The sequence below is a fragment of the Tursiops truncatus genome, chromosome 17 (genome assembly GCF_011762595.2).
Source record: "Tursiops truncatus isolate mTurTru1 chromosome 17, mTurTru1.mat.Y, whole genome shotgun sequence".
NCBI lineage: Eukaryota > Metazoa > Chordata > Mammalia > Artiodactyla > Delphinidae > Tursiops > Tursiops truncatus.
This window is the reverse complement of record NC_047050.1, coordinates 17884105-17902284: the sequence shown is the minus strand read 5'-3', so window position 1 is coordinate 17902284 and position 18180 is coordinate 17884105. Positions and strand designations below refer to the sequence as shown.

Genomic DNA, 18180 nt, shown 5'->3' with positions numbered 1-18180 from the left:
CGTGCTGCAACAAAGATCCTGCGTGCCACAACTAAGACCCGGTGCAGCCAAAATAAAATTTTTTTTTAATCTTCATTTAAAAAAAGAAATGGATGAGACTAAAGGCTGAGAAATGGATTAGGCCAGGAAAGAAATTGTGAAAACCTAAACAAAGTCAGTGAGAGTAGGTTAGGGGACAAATATAAGTGAGATTTCAGAAGTTGAATCTACATAGCTAGGTCACCAGTTGGATGTAAGGAGTGAGGGGGAGGGAGGAATCAGGGCTGATGCCCATCTTTCTAGCTTGAGCTACTAGCAGTCAGTGAAAGCATTCACTGAAATGGGGAACAGAGACTAATGAGTTCCATTTTTGGCATATTGAGTTTCAGGGGCTGTGGGATGTGCACATGTGGTTTGGCAGGTACACCAACATCTGTCCCACGTGGTACTTTTAAAGTTTTAAAATCAATTGCCAACATTCTGTGATTAAATTTTTTGCATAAAAATTCAAATTTATACTTTCTCCTGAAATATCAGAAGATCTGAATAATTTGGGCCGGGATTCTCATATGATGATGTCGGGGAGGAAGAAATTTTCCTCTACTCTTCTAGGTTTTTCTGGCTGGTCTGAGAGTTACATTGACATGAGACAGATTAACAAGAGAAAAATCACACAAAAGTTTAACAACATGTATACATGTGAGAGACCCAGGAAAACTGAGTAACTCACCAAAATGGCTGAAACCTCACTTTAAATACTGTTTTCAGCTAAAGACAAAAGAGGATGTTGGGGATAGTGGTTTGGGAACTTGAAGGGGAGAAAGGCAACTGACATGGAGATGAAAAAGCAAATGCTTGGGAAACAAATGTTTTCCGGAATATGCAGGGACAGTGGGACACAGAGAGGAATTTTAACAAACAGACTTTGCTAGATTCCTCCTAGGTCTACACACCTAGGTCATCTGTACAGTTATCTACGGTGATGGTTCCCTTCCTGGAACAGGTCCTCTATCCACATTTTTCGGGCAGTTAGGGGGAAGGTCAAAGTTTCTTCTTGAGTTCTTTGGAATTTGATTGTTTTCAGCCTGAAAAATCTGCATATCAAAGAGACATTTTGGGGTGGCAAATTTTGTTCCCCTACAGTAATTTTTTTTTTAATACAGCAGGTTCTTATTAGTTATCTATTTTATACCTATTAGCGTATACATACCAATCCCAATCTCCCAGTTCATCCCACCACCACCCCCTCACTCACCCCCTTGGTGTCCATACGTTTGTTCTCTACATCTCCCTACAGTAAATTTACAATGTCCTCAAGTGCTTCTATTCGCCATAATCACACCCCTCCCCGTTATCTTACACGCAGCAGGCTCTATCTGGTCTGATCTGGGATCTGAATTTGCAACCCCTCTTATTGATGCAATTGATGTCAGAGAAGTAAGTATCCTATGAATGAAGTTCCCATCATTCCCAGGTGCCTCACTTTCTAGGTGCGTTTCTAGTAGCATCTGGAGCCCCTGCTACGACCAACCACTCTTTCCTTCTGTAGCTGGGCTTGAAGCTTCAACTATGTCCCCAAAGGGGTTCCTGGTTTCCAGGTGCCACTGCCTGTAAGTTCTGAGCATTTGCCCCTTCCTTTGTCTTTTTTGCCCTTGTCCCTTCCGATACCAGAGGGGTAGGCCTCCATCAGACCAGGAAAGGAAGGGTCAGAAATCCATCAGCCTAGTCAGGGCAAACTGGGCTAAATTGGAGGAAGCTAGTTACATCCTTCCAGATACATCTGCTTATGCAGGGCTGCCACCAGTGCTTCTATAAAATTGTAATAGAGGCAGTTATGTCACAAGTCTACTTGCTTTTCTTAGCCCCTCTTATCTGGCCCCCACACACACACACTCACATGTACATGTTCACGTGGTATCCTCCGACTGGTCAAAATTGTCCTTCTACCCAAATCTCCTTCCCTGCTCTGAAATAATCTTCTCTCCCCAACTATATTACCAAGTCATTTTCTTTTTCTTTTTCTTTTTCTGCACATTCAGCCTCTCTAAACAGCTGTATGAGTAAATTTTACTCAGACAGTAGTTGAACTTGAAAAACTCAGGCATTTGAATTGAGAAGTGAGTAAAATTGAACCCTGCTGAAGATTCTGGCATTACGAGGGAGAAGCTTCCTAAACGACATGACGAGCGGGAAATATGTGTGCACTGGGGCATCTATAGTCAAATGCGTTTCTGAGCAGTCACTGAAGAATTTTTTAAGAGGTCACTCTCAGTGGGGCTCAGGAGCAAAACTGCTGAGTTCCCGACTGCTGGAGTTGTGCTGGGTATCTGCACACAGAAGCTTGGCACGCATGCACGTACTTTATGTCTGAAAGCATGCTGTTCTCATTAGCAGTAATGTCCATGCCTGCTCATGAACACTAAGGAAATAGAAGCCCTTTACTTCCTTTCCCTGGAATTATTGCTTCCTCTCTTGGCTTTCAGAATTATAATTGAATCTTATACAGGAAAATGTGTCTTCCGCACACTGGCCACATTCATGCTTATATTTAGAACAGCCCCTCTCCTTTTCTCTATTACCCATAATATCTTATAGAGCTTGTGTATTTTTTCTTTTTTGGCTGCACCACGTGGCCTGCGGGATCTCAGTTCCCCAGCCAGGGATTGAACCCAGGACCCAGCAGTGAAAACGCCCAAGTCCCAACCACTGGACTGCCAGGGAATTCCCAGGTCTTGTGTATTTTTAAAAGGACATTGCTAACAGAACTGGTGGTGGTGATTATGTTTTGGAGATGGTGATGGTGCTGTGATTTAGCTTCATTAGCAACAATATTTAAAAAATGTTAAAATAACGATAATAAAACCTAAATCCCACCACCGTCACATATTTCCATTTTTTTCCTATAGCTTCATTCAGTGTGTCCATATTAAAGTCTTTCATATTTTTTATACTCTTATTATCTTTTTTTTTTTTTTTTTGGATAGAAAATTCTTACTTTACTTCATCAACAAAGAAGGTGAGGGGACTTCCCTGGTGGCACAGTGGTTAAGAATCAGCCTGCCAATGCAGGGGACACGGGTTCGAGCCCTGGTCCTGGAAGATCCCACATGCCGCGTAGCTACTAAGCCCGTGTGCCACAACTACTGAGCCTGCACTCTAGAGCCCGTGAGGCACAACTACTGAGCCCGTGTGCCACAACTACTGAAGCCTGCACGCGTAGAGCCGGTGCTCCAAAACAAGAGAAGCCGCCGCAGTGAGACGTCCACGCACCACAACGAAGAGTAGCCCCCGCTCACCACAACTAGAGAAAGCCCACACGGAGCAACGAAGACCCAACACAGCCAAAAATAAATAAATAAATTTATAAAAAAAGAAATAAAACAAAGAAGGTGAGGATGAAACCAAACACGTGGAACTTTGTGAATTTTCAATGTGACAGTATTCGTATCTATTTTATTAAGAAACAGGAAATCTATGTGCGTGATGTAACCACTGGAACACGTGTCCACAGGCAGCTTCTCATATTTTTTCTGCTTTGTCACCACCACACTGGTGGGCGTACCTTTACTTCTTCACCGGAATGGAAATCAGGTTACCAGAAAGCTCTCAGGAGAAGCTTAAATTCTGTCTTGTTTAACAGAGGTGACTTGGAGACTCTCCAGGCTTGGTTTATTTATATGGAGATATGGAAGGGTCTAGAAAGTAGCATTCTCAACTTTGAAGGGACAAGGAGTCTGTTCCACTCTGCTGATATGAACTCCCGCCTCCCCCGAGTGGTGAGATCACCCAGAAAGCTGGGAGAATCAGCGTCAGGCAAAAAGCCTGCTGACCACCGGAAGAGCCGACCTCCCCTTTCCAGCTCCAAGCCGGCCTTCTCCTCTGTTTATTTTTGCACTGCAGCGGCTGGTGGCTGTGGCCTGGAACTGACACAGCATCATGGCGGCCGCCCGCATACGGACTGCTGGAGACATGCAGACGCGAAGGCAGTCAGCACAGAGCTAGGGGTTTCAGCTCTTTCTTGTACTTGTCTTTTGTCTGTCTCCTTTGGTAATCACTGCTGCTGTGACCTGAATAGGTCCTCATGCCAAGTGCGAACTCGACCAGTGGCTGGATCTGCAGCCCTTTCGCGCTTCTCTCGTTTTCAAGGACAGTTTCCCTCTGGTGCTCTAATCCCACCCTTTCCAATCCCTGTGTGTCTATACTACTATTGTCTCTTAAAAAAGGAAAATATCTGGTAGTCGGTGGTGTGGTTGGGTAATTGTGGGCGAGCTGGCCATCCTTCCCACCGTGCCTTAATCAGACTTATTCAGTTATCAATACAAAGTTAATCTTTACTGACTGCTGAAACTCATGGATATGACCTTAAAGAGCAATTTAAAACACCATCTCCAATGGGTGTGTTTTCTTCCACACCATCAGGAAATTAACTTAATTCTCAGAGGACACTTACCAGGTGTCCCACCGATTTAACTCAATTCTGACACCATCTACCTGGAGATAGCCTCAGATGCCACAGGTTAGTAGCCAAGTCCCACCAGACTCACCCGCTTCAGATGCCAGTCGTACGTCCAGCTTGTTATCTGTGCTTCTGATCAACTGGCTGTAAATTGGAAATTCCCACAAGCTCCACCTCAGGTTTGATTGATTTGCTAGAATGGCCCACGGAACTCAGGAAACCAGTCTACTTACTAGATTAACAGCTTATAACAAAGGATATTAAAGGATACGAATGAACAGCCAGATGAAGAGATACGTAGGGTGAGGTCCCCAGTGCAAGAGCTTCTGTCCCCGTGGAGTGTAAGGCCCGGAATGTAGCTACGTTCACCAACCTGGAAGCTCTCTGAACCCCTTCCTTCGGCGTTTTTATGGCGGCTACTTTATGCAGGCGTGATTGATTAAATCATTGGCCATTGGCCAACCTCCAGCCCCTCTCCGGAGGTCAGGGGGTGGGACTGAAATGTCCAACCCTCCAATCACATTCGCCTGGCAACAAGCCCCTAACCTTAGATCCTTTCCAAAAGTCACCTCATTAACATAAACTCAGGTGTGGTTGAAAAGGGTTTGTTATGCGTATCTATCAAGGCACCTTAATTGCTCTTAACACTTAGGAAATGCCGAGGATTTTAGGAGCTCTGTGCCAGAAATGAGAGGAAGACCAAATACAGATTTCTTATTATAAATCACAACATCACGCCAACCCTCCAGGTTCTAAACAGGGAATGTAACCTTTGACTCTTTGCTTCTCAACTCTTGTGGTAAGCTCAGGTTTAAGAAAGAGCGTTCAGGTAGAATTGCACGAAAGCCCTAATCCAAGCATTATTATATTTTACTCCTCATTAAGCAGGTGCCTGAGTATGCTGCCTAACTTTGACTAAAATCTACTGTGTTAAGCTCTTAGTGTACTTCAAAGGATGTTGTTAGAATTGGTCATATCAAATCTCAGAACAAGGAGTATTAATGGAAATATGTGAAAAATGTGTGTAATCTCAAAATTCAAAGAACGTTAAACAGTGAGGTGACTATGTTTGCTTTTCAGATTAGCAAAAAAAAAAAAATTTTTTTTTTAATAGAGAATGAATTAAGGCAACCACAAGTGGTTTGGTCTGGCTGGAGTGTCAAGTGTGACACCAGAAATAACAAGAGGTAGTCAGAGACCCAATCTCTTCATTCATGCATGCCTTCAACAAATATTTATTAAGGTCGTACTCTGTGTCAGGCATGGGAATAGATGATGAGGACACAATGGTCAGCAAAAATAGATATGGTCCCTGCTCTTGTAGAGATTACAGTCTGGTGGGATAGATGGACATCAATCAAGTAATTACACTAATTAATGTAGTGCATACATTAACCCTGACTAATTAATGCAGTCAGGGTTGGGTGTTATGCCACAGGGACCACTAGGTGTCCCCATATCCATTCACTCCATCTATAGGAACAGATCTCCAGGTTCACTGCCAGGCATATGGCAACCAAAATAAAGGCTACTTTTCCCAGCTTCCCTTACAGCAGGTGTGGCCACGTGACCAACTTCTGATCAGTAAGAGGTGAGTAAAAGTAATCATTGGAACTCCTGAGTCATACACTTAAAAGGAGTGATTGTGCCCTCCCTGCCCTCCTTCTCCCTTCCACCGGCTGGAATGTGAGATGGTGGTGAATCATCTTAGAGCAGGCTGGTAAGCAACAATCTAGAGATGTCAACGCAACAAGGCAGAAGGATCCTGGGCTCCCGACAGAACAGAGCCTCCAGACAAGTCCTCAGCTCCTTAGGCAAACGGTGTATTTTGAGCGAAAAATAAACTTCTATCACATTAATGTCACCAGAGTCTCTGTTTCACCAGCAGATCCATGTCCTATCTAATACATATTCTAAAAGGAAGAGAGTTCTCCGAGGAGACACAGTAAAGGGTCATGACCTATGCTTATTTGAAGAGTTGAGGTGAGAGCTTAGATTGATGGATGGGTGGACTTAACCAGCTGGGGGGTGGGGTGGGTAGGAGTGGCCTGGGGGAGGCTTGTTTAAAAAACTGAAAGAAGACCGCTGTAGCTGTAGAGCATAGAGGAAAAATGTATAAGAATGATGGTGGGAGCTGGCACTGGGTTTGGAGGGCTTGAAAGCTGTATCAGAGATGTCAATCTTTAGTCTGAGAACAGTGGGAAACCATTAAAACGTTCTAAGCAGGAGAATAAGATGATCAGATTTGTGTTTCAAACACACTGCTCTAGCTGGGATCAATGTTAAGCTCATGTCTGGATAATACTGCAGTAGTTGAGGGAATTCCCTGGCGGTCCAGCGGTTAGGACTCTGCACTTTCACTGCCATGGCCTGAGTTCAGTCCCTGGTCAGGGAACTAAGATCCCCTCAAGCAGTGCGGGGCAGCCAAAAAAAGAAACAAAAAAAAATGCAGTGGTTGAGAGAGAAATTATGGTGCCTTTTCCTAGTGTTGCAACCCCTGTGAGCCCAGGGCACTGGCACAAGACTGTTCATGGCAGCGTTGTTGTTTGTAGTAGACAACATGAACAAGCTACAACTGCTTGCAGTAACAGTGAAAGAGTCTCACAAGCACCCTGCTGATCCAAAAAAGAAAAACAACAGAGGTCAAAGAACACGTGCAGTATAATTTCATTCGTATGGTTCAAAAGCAAGCACAACTAGTCTACATCAGCTCTAAGGTGCCACTAATTGTAAAACACACCATTATTTTATATTATTGTATTTATATTTTATACTTCTTCTAGGAAAGAAAAAACGTGCTGCCAATGAAACCTTGACAAGCCATCATCAGAAGCATGTCTCCACTTCAGACATGCTCAAATATAAAAAAAGAGAACTTCTTGGATTCACTAAAGTGAGATATATCGTCTAGTGATTCATCATACATAGGTGGTACAACTAAAAAGAAAAGCAAAACCGTTATCACAGAAATCAGGATAGTGGTTACTTCTTGGAGAGAGGGCTGGTTTTGTAACCAAGGAAGGGCACACAGGAGTGGAGAGGGTTCTGGAGAGCAACAGTGTTGTTGAGTAGTTTATGATCATTCCTTAAACTGTGTACAGAGTTTGTACATTTGTTTTTGCATGCCTGCTGTATCTCACAAGCAAGCAAGCAAGAAAAAGACCTAGAAGAGTGGTTTGAAAGATGGAGAAGTAGAACTAAACGGAGAGACGTGATAGGTGGGAAGGGGTGAGGACAAAGAATCTGAGGCTGCAGAGTGACGGAAAGGTAAGAGGGGACAAGCCTAGAAGCAGGAAGACCAGTTAAGCAGAGAGATCTAAGCCTGGCCTGGGTAGCAGCCTGAGAATAGAAGCAAGAGAGCAAATGGGAAACATGCCTGAGATTTAAAATAACCTGGACTTGGATCTGACTCGATACTTTGGTTGATTGAATTATCTTGATTATCATCCTCATAGCCATCATTTGTGGAGAGATGACTGCACCTCAGGCACTGGCACCTTACATGCATTGGCTGGTAATCCTCACCATCACCTGAGCTGGTAAATGTTATTATCAGCCGTATTTTAGAGTGGAAAATGGAGGCATAAATCACACAGTTCGTGGCTGAGCCAGGATGCAAAGCCAGGCCTGACCAGTACACCCGGCATTTATTTACCAGTTGCCTGTCACTGGACTCAGGTAGCAGAATAGCTTTTCTCTTGTGTCTTGTGCACAAAGATTGTGTTACTGGGCACCATGCTTTACCCAACTTTCAAAATGAGGCAACTTGATCCACTGAGATCTTCTTCCATCCTTCAGTCACTCCGTGCTGAGTCTTTCTACTGTTTCCAGTGGAGAAAGACTCCTGGGTCGGCCTCTGGGCTCACCCATAAGTCATGGGGCCAGAAGCACAGTGTGAGGGGCAGGGTCCACCATGCCTCTTTGGCTGTGTGAAGAGGTCAAATGGTAAATTACAACTAATCGAGATTTAGTTTAAGCCATGATATATAAGCAATAGTGGGTGTTTTAGAATGCGTGGTCAAAATCAAAACTACAGTGAGGTACCACACCACACCAGTCAGAATGGCCATCATTAAAAAGTCTACAAATAACAAATGCTGGAGAGGGTATGGAGAAAAGGGAACCCTCCTACACTGTTGATGGGAATGTATATCGGTGCAGCCACTATGAAAAACAGTATGGAGGTTCCTCAGAAAACTACAAATAGAACTACCATATGATCCAGCAATCCCACTCCTGGGCATATACCCAGACAAAATTATAATTCAAAATACATGCACTCCTGTGTTCATAGCAGCACTGTTTACAACAGCCAAGACATGGAAACAACCTAAATGTCCATCAACAGATGAATGGATAAAGATGTGGTACATATATACAATGGAATATTACTCAGCCATCAAAAAGAATGAAATAATGCCATTTGTATCAACAAGGATGGACCTAGAGATTATCATACTACGCGAAGTAAGTCAGAAAGAGAAAGACAAAGACCATATATCACTTTTATGTGGAACCTAAGATACAACACAAATCAACATATCTACAAAGCAAAAACAGATTCACGTATATAGAGAACAGACTTGTGGTTGCTAAGGGGGAGGGAGGCAGAGAGGAGGGGAGGATTGGAGTTTGAAATTAGCAGAGGCAAACTATATATATAGGACAGATTAACAACGAGGTGTCCTACTGTATATATAGCACAGGGAACTATATTCAATATCCTGTGACAAACCATAATGGAAAAGAATATGAAAAAGAATATATATATGTATAACTGAGTCACTTTGTTCTGCAGAAGAAATTAATACATTGTAAATCAACTATACTTTGATAAAATTTTAAAAGTAAAATAAAAATAGAATGCATGGTTATAGACAGTGGATACTCCTTAAAATGGGAAAAATAACAGTGCTTATCTCAAAAAAAAAAAAAGAAGTCAAATGATGTTGTTTGAACACTCTGATTCTGTGCTGTTGTTCCTGGGGGCTTATTAAGGATGGGAACTGGTTCAGGAAACTGGTTCTTGCATTAAATTAGAACAAAATCTTTTCCTGTAGAAAATCCCCAAAGGATGAGTGGATCAGGAAACATGCTCACCTTCCGCAAAAGGCCATGAAGATAAAAAGTTCTGATAAACAACAAACACACAAACAGCCATGTAGGAAAGGAGATGGGGGACTGCTGAAAGAAAGGGGGAAGGATGACAAAGGCAAATTCATCATTTGCCCTTCACGATTTAGCAGAGCCTGCTCCAAGAATAGGCTGACTTTCTTAGTAAGGCTTTCCTGGTCTTTGTTATTGATCACACAATACCAAAAAATATTCAGGACAGCTTCCTGCTTATGGTTAGTAAGGAAGTGGTTTTTCTCACATGCAGAACACCCTTTTTGTTTAGATTACACTGCCTTACTAATTTGGAAAAGGTGTCCCTAATACATGGCAAAATTTTTGATGGATCTCACCCCTCCCCTCTCCGCCCTGCTCTGTGCCCTGGGGGCTGACCTGTAAGGATAAAGCTTGCTTCCACGCCTTTTGGTTCCACTGGGTTCAGCCAGTAGGGACCCCAGCAGGAGATCTGAGGGAGGAAGCAGAGTGAAGTCTCTCCCTGTGGGGTTACTTCTGGCTAGTCTAGCTGCATAAAGGATGTAGGGGATGTCCGCTTCCGTCAGACAGACCCTCTACCTCCCAGTTCCTGTACATGGTCCCCTACCCTTGACCTAAAGCAATAATGGAGTTCCTCTGCTCCTAGCCCTGGGGTCCTGCACTAATCTTCATGGTTTCCCCACACCCGGGCCTCGGTAAACTCTTTCTTTACTAAAGGCTCCTTAAATTATCCTAATTTAAATGTGTCATGTTTTCTGCTGGGACCCTGACTGACAGTAATAATAACTTACAGGTAAGAGCTTTTAAAGTTTCTCATTAATTTATTTGTACTTGGTTTACTCTTTCTGAAGTTGTTTTTTTTAAAAAAAACAATAGACCATGGACACCATGCAAATGTCCATGTTTGATTTTGAGTCACCATGCTGCAAGTGGAAATGAACAATCTCTTTGTTCTTGTCACTGGCATTTTTTTTGTACCCTTTGTGTTTTTGTTTTCATTTGCACCTGTTGTTCTTTGAGAGATTTTTATTGTTAGGTAGTGTTAGGGCATGAAGCCGCTCTTTCCCATTTGATCTTTGCTTGATTCACTTTTTATCCTCTAATTTCTGGACTGACAAGCCTGTGAAGGCCATGCAGCCAGGGAAGTGTTTTCTATTTGTATCCTCCATGCACAGCACCTGGCACAGAATAGAACTCAGGGCAGATATTTTGAATGAAAGGAGAATCATATCTATTCTTGCGCACAGTTATTAGGGAACAAAGATCATCAGACAGTACTCTTCTGAGAGAGATGAAGAGGTGTGTCTGGGTAGAAGGCAAAGCATATAAGAGCTTGATCAGGGACAGTCAGAAGCTGAGATGCTCACAGACTTACATTGCCTTATAATTTCCCTTTAAAAATTCAAAGATGACCACTTTTTCTTTCCTCTGAGCAAATTATCCCTCTTAAACAGTCATGAGTTAACCACATTAACTTACTTTTAACAAAAAGAAGAAGAAATGGCTTCTGTCTCATACATTTCAGCCGTCTTGTCCCCAGTGGGTTGTCAACTTGAAGGACTTCTTTTACATTCCTAATATCCCACTATTCTCTGTGAACAAAAATTTAATTTAAAATGGAAAGTGAGGGTTTGGGTTCATGTCTAATTTTTGACTCACATTATATAAACTCTCTATGCTCTAAGAACATAAAACACCCAAGATAAAATTAGAAAGTAATAGAATTCTTTAAGAGGGTAAATCATGTTTTAGGTTTTTCTGTTTCCTCAAGCCATGGCCTTTAGAGATGATCCAGTCCAAACCTGTCACTTGACAGGTGAGGATGATAAAGCCTGAGGTCAGATGCGTGATAGATCCAGGTCTGGGATCAATGTTTCCTGGCTTCCATCAGCAAACCAGCTAGAGCGAGGGCTCTGTGCACCTGGACTAGACCAGTGACAGAGAACTCTGCCCACCTGGTCATGACCCAGTCACGATCTGAAGCCCACCCAGTGGCTGACAGGCACTGGCCAGACCCTGGAGCTGGTACAGCAGTACAAGCAGTAGTGACTGGTGACAGACAAAGGCCACTGACATAAAAAAGAGGCCTGAAAGGGCTTCCCTGGTGGTGCAGTGGTTGAGAGTCCGCCTGCCGATGCAGGGGACACGGGCTCGTGCCCCGGTCTGGGAAGATCCCACATGCCGCGGAGCGGCTGGGCCCGTGAGCCATGGCCGCTGAGCCTGCGCGTCCAGAGCCTGTGCTCCACAACAGAAGAGGCCACAACAGTGAGAGGCCCATGTACCGCAAAAAAAAAAAAAAAAAAAAAGAGGCCTGAAAAACAAACAATCCAATTGAAAAATGGGCAGAAGATCTGAGTAGACATTTTTCTATAGAAGACATACAGATTGCCAACAGGTACATGAAAAGATGCTCAACACCACCAATCAAAGGGAAAAGCAAATCAAACCCACAATGAGATGTCACCTCAGATCTGTTAGAAGGGCTATTGCCACATTGACAAAAAATAGCAAGTATGTTGGAGAGAATGTAGAAAAAAGGGAAATCTTGTGCCCTGTTGATGGGAATGTAAATTGGTGCAGCTTCTATAGAAAACAGTATGGAGGGTCCTCAAAAAATTAAAAATAGAACTACTGTATGATCCAGCAATTTCACTTCTGGGTATTTATCTGAAGAAAACAAAAATGCTAACTTGAAAAGATATATGATCCCCAATGTTCATGGCAGCACTATTTACAATAAATACTCAAGACACGGAAACAGTCTAAGTGTCTGTCAATGAATGAATGGATAAAGAAGATGTAAGATATATATTTGTACACACACACACACATATATATAAACAATGGAATATTATTTTTCTATAACAAAGAAGGAAATCTTGCCATTTGTGAAAATATGGATGGACTTGGAGGGCATTATGCTAAGTGAAATAAGTCAGACAGAGAAAGCCAAATATGATAGATATGATCTCTTTTATATGTGGAATCTAAACAAAAACAAAAACCAAGCTTATAAATACATTGAGCAGATTGGTAGTTACCAGAGGTCGGGTGTGGAAGGTAAGAGAAATAGGTGAAGGGGGTCAAAAATTAAAAAAATTTAAAAATTTTTAAAAATATATGTATATATATGAAAATGAAGATAAAAAAAGCAGCCTAGAGGCTCTGATTTCCACTCTAAAGCACTGGAAATTTCCATCTTTGAGTAGTTTATAAAAGAAAACATGGGACTTCCCTGGTCGTCCAGTGGTTAAGAATCCGTCTTCCAATGCAAGGCACATGGGTTCGATCCCTGGTCAGGGAACAAAAATCCCACATGCTGCGGGGCAACTAAGCCCGCATGCCGCAACTACTGAGCCTGCACGCTCTGGACCCCGCACGTCACAACTAGAGAGCCCACCCACTGCAACCTTTGGGCCCGCACTCTCTGGAACCTGTGCACCACAACGAGACCCCGTGTACCACAACAAAAACATCCCACACACCACAATGAAGATCCCACATGCTGCAACTAAGACCCAACACAGCCAAATAAATAAATAAATATAAAATTACTAAAAAAGGAAAAAACTCAATATAGTGTGATTACTATAATATATTATATAAAAAAAGAAAACATGGAAGTGGGACGTTAAGGGAGACAAATAATATTTATGGTAAACCTACCATGTTCCAAGTTCTCTCATCTTACCTGAGTACTATACTCTTTTTGGAACACACTGGGGCTCTTGTGTAAAGGAGCAGAATTCTGAGTGAGTCCACATCTCAACTTCCATTAGTTTAACTAAATAAGTATAACGCCAATGCTCGTTTATTTCTTTTTTTCAAATTAATTTTAAAATGTTTATTTACAGATCATTTAAAATAAATTTTTAATTTCAGAATTTAGTTTTAAATTTACAGAAAATTTGCAGGAATGGTTAAATTCTTGTATACCTAGATTAACCAATTTTTAATATTTTACTAATTTGCTTTATAATTCTCTCTGCATATGTGTGTGTATGTGTACATATATAAAATATGTTTGTGCATATATATTTTTTCTTCTAAACCACTCAAGAGTAGATTATATACACCATGCCCCTTTACCCTTTGTAAACAAGGATATTCTCTTACATAAACATAGTATAATTATTAAAATCAAGAAATTTAATAAGGAATTTGAATTTAATATGTAGTCCACATTTCATCTCAATTGTCCTAACAATTTCCTTTATAAACAATTTTTGTCTGGGCTAGGATCCAATGAAGGATTACTTATTTCATTTAGTTGCCATGTCTCAGCCTTTCTTTGTCTTTCATGACATGGCATTTGGCAAGAAAACAGTTATTTTATACAATAATCTTCAATTTGTGTTTCTTTAATGTGTCCTCATGATAAGTTCAGTGCATTTTGCCTGCAATGCTAGATGAATGGCATTGTGTCCTTTTCAAGGAGTCCTATCGGGAGACACATGATGTCCACTTACACTTTATTGGTGATGTTAACTGTGACTGCTTTGTGAAGGTGTTTTCTCATTTCTCCACTCGATAGTTATTACTTTTCCTGTTGTAATTAATAAGTAACGGTGGAGGATACTTTGGGTAAACACTTCCTTTCTCTTCAGACTTTCCCTCCCTAGATGTAGCATCCATTGATGATGCTTTTTTTTTTTTTTCATTGATGATTCTTGCCTGAATAAAACTTCACTGTGATGGTTAAAATCTGGTCATTTTGTAACTCCATTATTCCTTCTAACTTCATTACTAGTTGGTATTCTACTGTAAGAAAGAATACTCCCTTCTCTCCTGTTTCTTTATTCTTTTATTTACTTACTTGTACACCTCTAAAGACTCTTCATATTTTAATAGATAATAATCTATTACTGTTCTTATATATTTTGATGCACTAAATGAACTGGTTTTGGACAGTGAACATTTCAAGCCAGCTTTTGAGTGTTTTTTTCTTTGTTTGTTTTTGGGGTTTTTTGTGGTACGCGGGCCTCTCACTGTTGTGGCCTCTTCCGTTGCAGGGCACAGGCTCCGGACGCGCAGGCTCAGCGGCCATGGCTCACGGGCCCAGCCGCTCCGCGGCATGTGGGATCTTCCCGGACCGGGGCACGAACCCGTGTCCCCTGGATCGGTAGGCGGACTCTCAACCACTGCGCCACCAGGGAAGCCCGTGGGTTCTATTTTATATAGACTGACCAGGGAAGGACTCTCTGAAGAAGTTATACTTGAGCAGAAAATTTAATGGAAAGAATGAATAAATTATGTAAATATCTGGAAGACATTTCATGCTCAGGGAAGGATGATGGCAAAGATCAGAGATAAAAATGTGTTAAACATTTTGGAGGAAAAGTAAGGAGATAGTGTGGCCAGAACCAAATGAAAGATGCCAACAGAAGTAGGCCATGAAGTTGGAAGGGTGGACTTTGGGGACCAGAAGATGCCAGGTCTTATGGGCCAAATGGTAGGATTTCATTCTAAGGATGATTAGATGGGCCATTGGAGGGTTTGGGGAATGAGAGACAAGAGTAGAAGAGTAGATGTCAATTGTAGGGGCTTCCCTGGTGGCGCAGTGGTTGAGTCCGCCTGGCGATGCAGGGAACACGGGTTCGTGCCCCGGTCCGGAAAGATCCCACATGCCGCGGAGCGGCTGGGCCCGTGAGCCATGGCCGCTGAGCCTGCGCGTCCGGAGCCTGTGCTCTGCAACGGAAGAGGCCACAACAGTGAGAGGCCCGCGTACTGCAAAAAAAAAGAAAGAGGGCAAAGGACAGCCCAGCAATGCAGTGCTGTCCCCTGCCTCACCTCTGACAACTCTCTCTCTCTCTCTCACTTTTTAACTCCCAGCTATACCTGAAAAGAAGAGGAGAAACCTAAGCCTGGAGCCAGACTGTCAGGATCCAACCCCAGCTCTGCCACTTACTAGGTGCATAACCCTTGAATAAGTTACTTTAATTTTCTGTGCTTCTTCTCTATCTTCCTCACCTGTAAAATGGTGATAATACTAGTACATATCTCTTAGACTGCTGTGAGGATTAAATGCTTTATTACTTGCAAAATGCCTAGAAAAGTGGCCACCATCTGGCATGATAAGCATCAGTAACTATTAGGCGTTCTCAACATCTTGAATATGCTGTATCTCTCTCACCTCTCTACCTGGTACCTGCTCTTTCCTATGCCTGGAATATAGCACTTGGATTAATTTCAAACTCATCCTCCAACTCTCAGCCTCCATGTCACTGCCTCCAGGAGATCTTTTCCCATCCCCTAGACTAGATTCAATTCTCCTCTTGTCTCTTGCCCCACCATTCTATTCTTCCCCTCCAACAATGACCCCCCATCATATTTTCCAATAATCACTTGTTTTGTTGTTCGATTTTCTTACTAGATCAAAAATTCTGTGAAGGGAGGAGCTATTCTTGTTTGTCTTGTTTACCTCCACATCTTCAAGGCCTAGCACAGTGCCTGGAAAAAAAAATAGGCATTAAATAAACACTGAAGAAGTCTATTCATCTAGCAACCTTCTAATATTAGCAAAAGTCCCCAAAGCAGAGAGTGTAGTAACCAAGCATCAGAGCCATGTTACGACTTTCTTGGGTCCTAGTGCTTTTGCTTTCATGGGCCCCCGTTCTGCTTGAAAAATACATATATTAAAAAGTATATTTTAGGGACTTCCTGGTGGTCCAGTGGTTACAACTCCGAGCTCCCAATGCAGGAGGCCCGGGTTAAATGCCTGGTCAGGGAACTAGATCCCACGTGCTGCAACTAAGAGTTTGCATGTCACAACCAAAGATCCCACGTGCCACAACTAAAGGAGGCTGCATGCCACAACTAAAGATCCCATATGTCACAACTAAAAGGATCCAGCATGCCGCAACTGAAGATCCCACAAGAGGCAACGAAGATCCCATGTACCACAACTAAGACCCAGAGCAGCCAAATAAATAAACAAATAAAACTTTTTTTAAAGTATATTTTAGGGGGCTTCCCTGGTGGCGCAGTGGTTGAGAGTCCGCCTGCCCATGCAGGGGACATGGGTTCGTGCCCCAGTCCAGGAGGATCCCACATGCTGTGGAGCGACTAGGCCCATGAGCCATGGCCACTGAGCCTGCACGTCCGGAGCCTGTGCTCCACAACGGGAGAGGCCACAGCAGTGAGAGGCCCACGGACCACAAAAAAAAAAAACAATAAAGTATATTTTATAATTGACTTGGCATAAAGATGAATATAACCCAGACTAGATTCATTATTATATATTCACTGTTATTATATTTGTTTTTTAAATTCTGATTTTAAGAGAAATTAAAATTTTTAAACATTTGCTTCTATTTTTATAACATTTTATATAACAAAAAGCAGTGCTTGTAAAAAAATTCACACAAAGTTGCTAGAGAGTATACAATTTCTAAAAATGTCCTGGGTTTTTGCTACATTCAGTTTTCTAAGGATGTACTCAAATCAGTGGTAAAATGCAGACATTATGTGATATTTTATGATCTTTGGTAAAACTACTCTCATTATTTTGTCTCCTCACAGTATTAACTCTGATATCCACTTGGTGTAGGGTCTGCTATTACTAGGATGTGAGAAATACATTAAGGCTTGATCTACGTGAGGCAAGTATCTCCAACTGACAGTCAGAGCCCCTTAGCCCCCCATCCCCACTTCATATCATGTATCTACACAGCAAGGCAGGGTAAGAGCTCAATGGCCTCCAATCTGGGGTCTTGAAACCCTCCTCCTCAATCAGGCAAGAAGTAAACATTTGGGGGCAAAGGTGGAAACTGAGGCCATCTCTGCAGGAACCTGAGTGGCCTTGCTGTGGTGTGGTCAGGCCAGTGACCCTTAGCATTTAAACAGCTAATCCACTTACCACTAAGTAGATCCCACTGGTTGGTTGATGATAGCTGCTGATGTGGTGGCTCCTCCCCCAAAACATAAAAAGAAAAGAGGGTTCGGGGTCAACACTGAAGGGGGAGGGGCAATTTTAAAACATTTTTGAGGGCCTTAAGCACTGTGCCCACTATGCCTAATAGATAAGTTGCCCCACAAGTATCAGCATGGAAGGGTTAAAGCAATGGAAAAAAACAAACACAAACTGTAGATACGGAGAACAGAGTAGTGGCTACCAGAGGGGGGTGGGGAGAGGGTGAAATGGTAAAGGGGATCAACCATACGGGGACAGATGGAAACTAAATCTTTGGTGGTGAGCCTGCTGCAGGGTACACAGAAGTAGACATATAATGATGTACACATGAAATATACAACGTTATAAATCAATGCCACCTCAATTTTTAAAAATTAAATTAAAAAAAAAGCAATGGAAAAAGTGAGAAGGGAACAAAGGGAGTTACAGAATCTGAAATTAACCTGACTTCTGGGATGAGTCAGACGTGTAGTTGTAAATCAACGAGAATGCTTTCAGCTGCAAGTAATAGAGTCCTGACTCCAACTCACTAAACCAATAACAGGACTGTCCAGAGGTATGGCAGGGTCTGGCTTAGTTAACTCAATGACTCAACAGTGTCTGCAGAGTTGCAGGTTCTTTCTAATTCTCTATTCTTCTGTCCACAGCATTGGCTTCATCTAAAGTCTGGTTCCCCTTTGGTCATCAGATGATTGTCAGCAGAAATGGAGGCAATATCCTCCTTGTT

The 18180-nt window shown here is 42.4% G+C and overlaps 1 long non-coding RNA gene across 1 annotated transcript; it reads right to left on the bottom strand.

The window, feature by feature from the left end:
* Positions 1-2935: 2935 nt before the first annotated feature.
* On the bottom strand, positions 2936-17392 carry LOC109548297 (uncharacterized). Its single transcript, XR_002174362.3, has 3 exons — positions 15912-17392; positions 11021-11133; positions 2936-8360 (listed from the first exon to the last, which is right to left on the bottom strand). It is a non-coding gene; the product is annotated as an uncharacterized lncRNA (long non-coding RNA).
* Between the last annotated feature and the right edge of the window lie 788 nt (positions 17393-18180).